The following is a 7723-nucleotide window of genomic DNA, read 5'->3' as shown; positions in this document are numbered from 1 at the left end:
TCAGAGAAATTATCAACACAATTGGAATTCGCCTTACAAATTACGATCGCATTGTGCCGTGATATCTGTCTACTGATGTGAAAACAATAAAGGTTATGTACCTGGCATGTTGCAAGTGCACTATCTGCTATAGCTACAGCAAGAGCATACATATCCCCAGCTGCCTGGAAAGCTAAGAATTTAGCTATTTCCAATATATATATTTGTAGCGTATTTTAGCAACTAAAATTTTTACATGGTATTTCTTTTGGTGTATTGTTCCTGTGCAAAAAAAAATTCACAACATGTTTCAACATGCTGGATTGGACCCTTCCCTTATGAGTTTTTAATCAATTTCTGCTCTATGGGGCAAATGACCGCACCACCGACCTCTGTCCCTTCTTGTCAGGCAAAAATCTTCAGTGACACGTTAAAAAATGATTGTCATTCACCCCCATTATCCCATCTCTGTCGGAGTTCTTAATTTACAGTAGGTGTACAAGAGGCATATTATTGCTCTTTCCATATAAATACCTATGATCTTCTTCCCAGAAAAAGTTCAATTGTAAGTAAATGAGTATTTTTGCTCCTGCATACCCTAATCTTACTGTTAACTTACTTGTATCTTCTACGGGCCATAATTACGGTCTCTTGCGATAGTGTGGAATATGTCAGTTACTTGAAAAAGATAGCATCCCTCCATAATAGAACGTATGGCATTATGCTGGCCATTTGCAAGATGTATTTTTTACAGTGATCTTAACTGTCTGCAGTCTTCTCCCTCCCTCTCTCTCTCTCTCTCTCTCTCTCTCTCTCTCTCTCTCTCTCTCTCTCTCTCTCTCACACACACACACACACACAAACACAAGAGAATTATCATGTTACATATTTAGAGATTCACCTATGGAATAGAGGAAGGTTGAAGCAGGTACTTCAGTTTGAGTTTGAAGCTAATTTTGGTATGTATTTGATTCTCCATATCACTGGGTAAGTGGTGAAAGATTTTTAAGGCTCCATGTCTCATTCCTTTCTATGCCGCACTACTGTTGACCAGTGGATAGTGTAAGTCGATTCTCCTTCAATATTATATCTACAAATTTAATTTTTTAAACTGTGATTGTTTGTTGATAACTAACAAAATAAAGGACGAAATTTACTGTGAAGGTGTTATTACTGTGCCGAACTTCTCAAAAGGTTTCTGTAATAAATTCTAGAGTGGAATCACGTATGATCGTTCTTAAGCCCTTATGTGCATGGAATGCTTTCTTAATTAACGAGTAGCTGTGTCAGAAAATGACATAATAAGATAATAATGACTGCAAATAGGAAACCCAAAGTCTGATATTACTTATAAAACAAAGGTTGCAGAATACAGACACATGATTTTCAGTTCTGTTTCTTATCAGTAAAGACCAGGAATTTAGACTATTCTGTTTAGTTTATTGAATTCCCTCAGGCACTATTCCTAGTGTTGTCGTCAGGTTTTGTGCAGCTTATAGTTGCATCTATCACTGAGTGAGGCAGCACAGCAGTTAACACACTGGGTGTGTATTTGGGAGGATGGCAGTTCAAATCCCTGTCTCGCCATCCATGTTTAGGTTTCTTGTGACCTCCCTAAACCACTCCAGCCAAATACTGGGATAAATCCTTCGATGAGGACCAGGGCCGATTTCCTTCCTCATACTTTCATAATATGAGCTTGTGCTCTGTCTGTAATAACCTCACTGTTGATGGGAAGCTAAACTCTAATCTTCCTTTGTTTTAATGGCACATGTTGCATTTTAACTAAGTCCACTAACAATACCAGTTCATTGAATTAATCTACATTCTGCAGCAAATTTTTCGTCGATTTAAGACTTCATAGCAGATCAAAACAGTTTGCTGAAAGGTATACAGGAGAATTGTGAAGTTTGGAAGATAAGAGGGTAGTATAGCTGTAAGTGTGAGTCGAGAGTCTTGCCTGGAAAGCTCACCGGGTAGAACAATTTCCCAAAAAATGCTAAGGCTGTCTGTTTGTGTCCCAGTCTGGCACCCTGCTTTACTCCACCAGGAAGTTTTAAATAAGTTAGTAATTTTCAAGACAATTTATTTACATTCTCAAGCATTAAAGTTTCTTCATTAGGCTTGATTATAATAGTTGCATTAACAAAGTGAACTATTAGAACATCTTATATGTATGATGATAGCCAACTCTATGAAAAAAGAACAAAAGCACAACCAATATCAAACCCTGCAGTATACTTGTAGTGACGAACAAAAGCATAACCAATATCAAACCCTGCAGCATACTTCTAGTGACTATTCTCAACTCTGAAGATGCATTTCATTGTGCCAAATTCCTGGGTGTCATACTTTGACAATCTTACTTTAGCTAGACAGTATGAGAACTAGATGTTAGCAAGATATCTGATATTGAAATATTCACATTGCTCCACGAGAATATTGTAAACTTCAAATTCTTTTAGCAAGTAAAAGAAAATAGCAGTTGGCAATATTCAGTCACTTGATGTTTCTGTAATCTCATTTGTGAACTAAAAAACTGCACGTTAAGTGGAAAGACTCTTTCAAAATACAAATTGAGACTAATTATGCATCTTACTTTGAAGCAGATGTGTCGTCATAATGTTTGTATATGAAAGTTTCAAGCTATTGCCATAAATATATTAAAATAATGTTATCAGAAATTAAAAAAGTCATAACTAGTGGCAAGGTGGGCATAATGGCCACTCAAAGGGAATTTTTTCTTTTCATAAGGAAAACTGATGGAAACAAATAAAAATTAGGCATTATTTAGCTTAATGATTTATGTTTATGCAAAAATGTTCACTTTTATTGTATTTTAGTTACTTTTTGAGAAAATGCAGACAATGAGCTTGGCCTTGGTCTCACAAATATAATTTACATAAAAAGTACAACTTGTTTACTGACAGGCAAAGTGGCCACAGCTGTGACCACTTTGCCCTCTTTGAAGCCATTACGGAAATGCGATTCTACAGATTTGGCAATTAATTCTAGCTCTTACTTTGAAACATAATATAAATCTTAAATCACGTCGATTTCGGTCATGACTGTCAATAGTACATAGTATAAGTCTACATTTTTTAAATAACAGTTCACATAGTGTGCTTATTTTATAGCACAAAGTTGATAAACGTGAACATTGTGGATAACTTCGAAATAGTTAACTGAAATATTTGCAACTGGTCAACAAACAATACACTAGTGCTGAATATAAAAAATAGATACACCTTGAATTTCAGTTTCAATATTGCCAATTAAAATCAGTTTAAAAATTCTCAATTAAAAAATTGTATGATAATTCTGTAGAGCGCTTAACATATACAAAATTTTTAAAGATTAGATGGTAGTAGAAGTTGAATGAAAAAAGTAAGTGCTTGAATACTGTTCTCATTATAATCAGCATTTTTATTTGGAGTTAAACTGCAAAAAAAAGGTTGCACTTTTCTGAACTATCATACAGAAGAACTGTAAGAATAATAACTGAGATAATAATCAGGTCAATGTAAAAATCTCTTAAAGTATTTTTTGTGAAATACTTCTATATAAACTTCCCTTTTCCTCTTACAGGAAAGTTTAAACCTTTTGGCTATCTGAGGCTTACTTGTTTTTTAAAGGTTTTTTGGATAACTTTTTTGGCAAGCTAATTCAAATTTATTATGGAATATACCGAATTTCACATTATCATCACTCTCTGTAATTACTTCATCCAATCCTGCCTCTTTTAAGTTATTATTAAAACATTGTAGAACCTGCCCTTGGCTATAAGGATTCGCAATGGAACAGCCTCTGTTTGTTGGAGGTTTCTGATGGCTAGCTCGTGACGAAATCATTAGATTTTTAACTGTGGCTGCTGATTCTGCTGTAGGATGTGCTTTGGAAGTAGACTTTACACATTATAATAGTTTACATTACAGGGCCAGCGATTTGCTCCTATGTCCAGAGCAGCTAGACACTGACTGCATTATAGAAACCTCCAGCAATGTCTCAAAGGTTGGGGCCAAAGCTGAGTAGAGCTGACTATGTTACTGAATTCAAACAGCGTCCCTGGTTGAAGACATAGATTGATAAAAATACCAAAAAGAGAGCTACCGCAAAGTGCTCATTTCAGAAAGATTTTTACAAAATTAATGTATAATTCAATTTTTGGGAAAACAATGCAAAATGTTAGAAACCATCGCAATATTCATTCTGTTAATTCGTGGGATGGTCACTGAGGTTGAATACAGTTGATCGCCAAGCCAGGGTGTAAACAACAAAGAATTTTCAGCTCAGGAGATGGTAAAGATATCAATACAGTTCACAAAACCTACTTATGTAGCTCTGTGTATATTGGACCTATCAAAACTTCACATGTACCACTTTCATTATGAGTTTGTTAAAACTTATGTTGAGGACCCAAAGTTACTTTATGTGAATAGTGATAGCTTTATTATTGAGTGCAGGTTTGCAATCCATACGAAGTGACTAGCTATCATCCCAGTGTATTCGACTGATATCTGTATGCAGCTGATAAACCTTATGGCATAAAGCTAGCAGATAATAAGGTTATTGGCTGGATAAAAGACGTGGCGAATGGAGCACAGATTCTGGAGTTTGTAGGTCTCTGTTCAAAACTGTACATGCACCACACAGAGACACGTGCCACCCTAAGATTGGCTTAATGTGTGTAGATGCAGTCATAAGGACTCAGGTTCATAGATTGCTTGGCATGCCTGTATGGTAGTCACAGTGCAGATGTTCCTCCTCCCCATCCTCCTCTGCGAATGATGTGTCAAGTCTATTTTTAATCGAGAGTACATACATTGTATCACAGCAGAAGATTGGACTGTCACATCATGACGATAAGCAGGTCAGGTCATACGCAAGGACTGATGGAACCCTGACATATTCGCACTACACACTTGGGTGAAACAGAGTGGATGTGTACATTGTAAATAACTGTATGTGTGTGTGTGTGTGTGTGTGTGTGTGTGTGTGTGTGTGTATGTGTGTGCATGGGTGTGTGTGTACATGTATGTGGAATAGTATGATTCATTTATCATATGCCTCTCTTATGGATCATCAGGCGCACTTTTTCTGGTGTTTTGGCAGATCTACATCTACACTATGTGATCAAAAGTATCCGGACACCCCCAAAAACATATGTTTTTCATATTAGGTGCATTGTACTTCCACCGACTGCCAGGTACTCCATATCAGCGACGTCAGTAGTCATTAGACATTGTGAGAGAGCAGAATGGGGCGCTCCGCAGAACCCACGGGCTTCGATCGTGATCCGTTGATTGGATTGGATGTCACTTGTGTCATGGGTCTGTACGCGTGATTTCCACACTCCTAAACATCCCTAGGTGCACTGTGATAGTGAAGTGGAAACGTGAAGGGACGCGTACACCACAAAAACGTACACGCCGACTGACAGAGACCGCCGACAGTTGAAGAGGGGTGTAATATGTAATAGGCAGACATCTATCCAGACCATGACACAGGAATTCCAAACCGCATCAGGATCCACTGCAAGGAACGTGAGCATTGGACGATTGAACAGTGGGAAACCGTTGTGTGAACTGACTAATCACGATACACAATGTGTCAATAGATAGCAGGGTGTGGGTCTGACTAATGCCCGGTGTACATCTTATGCCAGCGAGTGTAGTGCCAACAGTAAACTTCGCAGGCGGAGGTGTTATGGTGTGGTCGTGTTTTTCATGTAGGAGAATTGCACCTCTTGTTGCTTTGCGTGAGACTATCACAGCATAGGCCTAAATTGATGTTTTAAGCACCTTCTAGCTTCCCACTGTTGAAGAGCAGTTCGGGGATGGCGACTGCGTCTTTCAACACGATCGAGTACCTGTTCATAATGCACGGCTTGTGGTGGAGTGGTTACACAACAATAACATCCCTGTAGTGGACTGGCCTGCATAGAGTCCTGACCTGAATCCTACAGAACGCCTTTCGGACGTTTTGAACGCCGACTTCGTGCAAGGCCTCACCGACCGACATCGATACCTCTGCCCAGTGCCGCACTCCGTGGAGAATAGGCTGCCATTCCCCAAGAAACCTTCCAGCACCTGATTGAACGTATACCTGCGAGAGTGGAAGCTGTAATCAAGGCTAAGGGTGGGCCTACACCATACTAAATTCCAGCTTTGCAGATGGAGGGCGCCGCGAAGTTTTAAGTCATTTTCAGCCAGGTGTCCGGATAGTTTTGATCGCATAGTGTACATCTATAGAGATACTCTGCAAATCACACTTAAGTGCCTGGCACAGGATCATCGAATCACCTTTACAATAATTCTGTACTATTCCATTCTCGAACAGAGCGCGGAAAAAACGAACACCTATATCTTTCCGTGAGAGCTCTGATTTCTCTTATTTTATTGTGATGTAGGTCGTCGTCAACAAAATATTTTCGCATTCGGAGCAGCAAGTTGGTGATCGAAATTTCGTGAGGATATTTCGTCGCAACGAAAAACACCTTTGTTTTAATGGCGTCCATTCAAATGGTTCAAATGGCTCTGAGGACTATGGGACTTAACATCTGTGGTCATCAGTCCCCTAGAACTTAGAACTACTTAAACCTAACTAACCTAAGGACATCACACACATCCATGCCCGAGGCGGTGTCCATTCCAATCCGTGACACTCTCTCCTCTACTTCGCTTTCACAACACGTTGCTGCACTCAGCCCGAACTATCCTACTCATCACGTCTTTCATGTGACGCCCAGCATCGACGGAAAGCGTCGGTTTATTTCCCCTTACAAGCAAAATCATTTTTAAATCGTAGTTTTAGGCGCTGGTTCGACGGAGCTGTACGAAATTAGTCTAGTGCGATATTTTTTTTTATTGGTGTTTATTGATAGGGAGGGACAATGAAACACGAAGAATAACCAGAACAGCAACGACATCAGCACTTCTGCACGGCGGTAACAGTCAACAGGGGCCGTGCTGGTGTAGTCTTTGCTGGAGTACTGGTTACTCTTCGTGTTTTATTGTCCTTGTTAATACGCGTCAGTGAAACAAATCTCGCACTATACTAATTTTGGACTGCTCTGTCGAATAAACTTAAACTAAAACTCCACCCGAACAGGCCATGAAGGCCCAACGGTACCGACCGGCCGCCGTGTCATCCTCAGACCGTGGGCCTCACTGGATGCCGATATGGAGGTGCATGTGGTCAGCACACTGCTCTCCCGGCCGTATGTCAGTTTCCGAGACCGAAGCCGCTACTTCTCAATCAAGTAGCTCCTCAGCTTGCCTCACAAGGGCTGAGTGCACCCCGCTTGCCAACAGCGCTCGGTAGACCGGATGGCCACCCATCCAAGTACTAGCCCAGCCCGACAGCACTTAACTTCGGTGATCTGACGGGAACCGGTGTTACCACTGCGGCAAGACCGTTGGTGCTCTGTCGAGTGGGCACGTAAAATTCGGATTTAAAAATCATATTGTTTGAGCTCCAGAGCTGATGACATGCCTTCAAGAATGTGTTGATTGTCACTCGCATTCAACTTGTATATTCTAATGAATAACAACACATTCTTCTTCAATGTGCTATTCAATGCTGGTGGCTTGATGGTTAATACAGATGTTGGAGATAAAGGAAACTCAAAGTGTGGAAAAAGTTTCGTACAGTTACACGATTTCTGCTTCATTGTATCAGGTGCTGCATCAGAGATCCATTGTACTGATGGAGAAAGAAATGAAAAGTGTGAAAACACAGACAC

At 39.9% G+C, this 7723-nt stretch overlaps 1 pseudogene; it reads right to left on the bottom strand.

The window, feature by feature from the left end:
- Positions 1-7283: 7283 nt before the first annotated feature.
- On the bottom strand, positions 7284-7401 carry LOC126288224 (5S ribosomal RNA; annotated as a pseudogene).
- Positions 7402-7723: the final 322 nt, after the last annotated feature.

The sequence above is a fragment of the Schistocerca gregaria genome, chromosome 1 (genome assembly GCF_023897955.1).
Source record: "Schistocerca gregaria isolate iqSchGreg1 chromosome 1, iqSchGreg1.2, whole genome shotgun sequence".
Taxonomy (NCBI): domain Eukaryota; kingdom Metazoa; phylum Arthropoda; class Insecta; order Orthoptera; family Acrididae; genus Schistocerca; species Schistocerca gregaria.
Note: the sequence above shows the minus strand (reverse complement) of the source record. Positions and strands in the feature narration are given on the sequence as shown.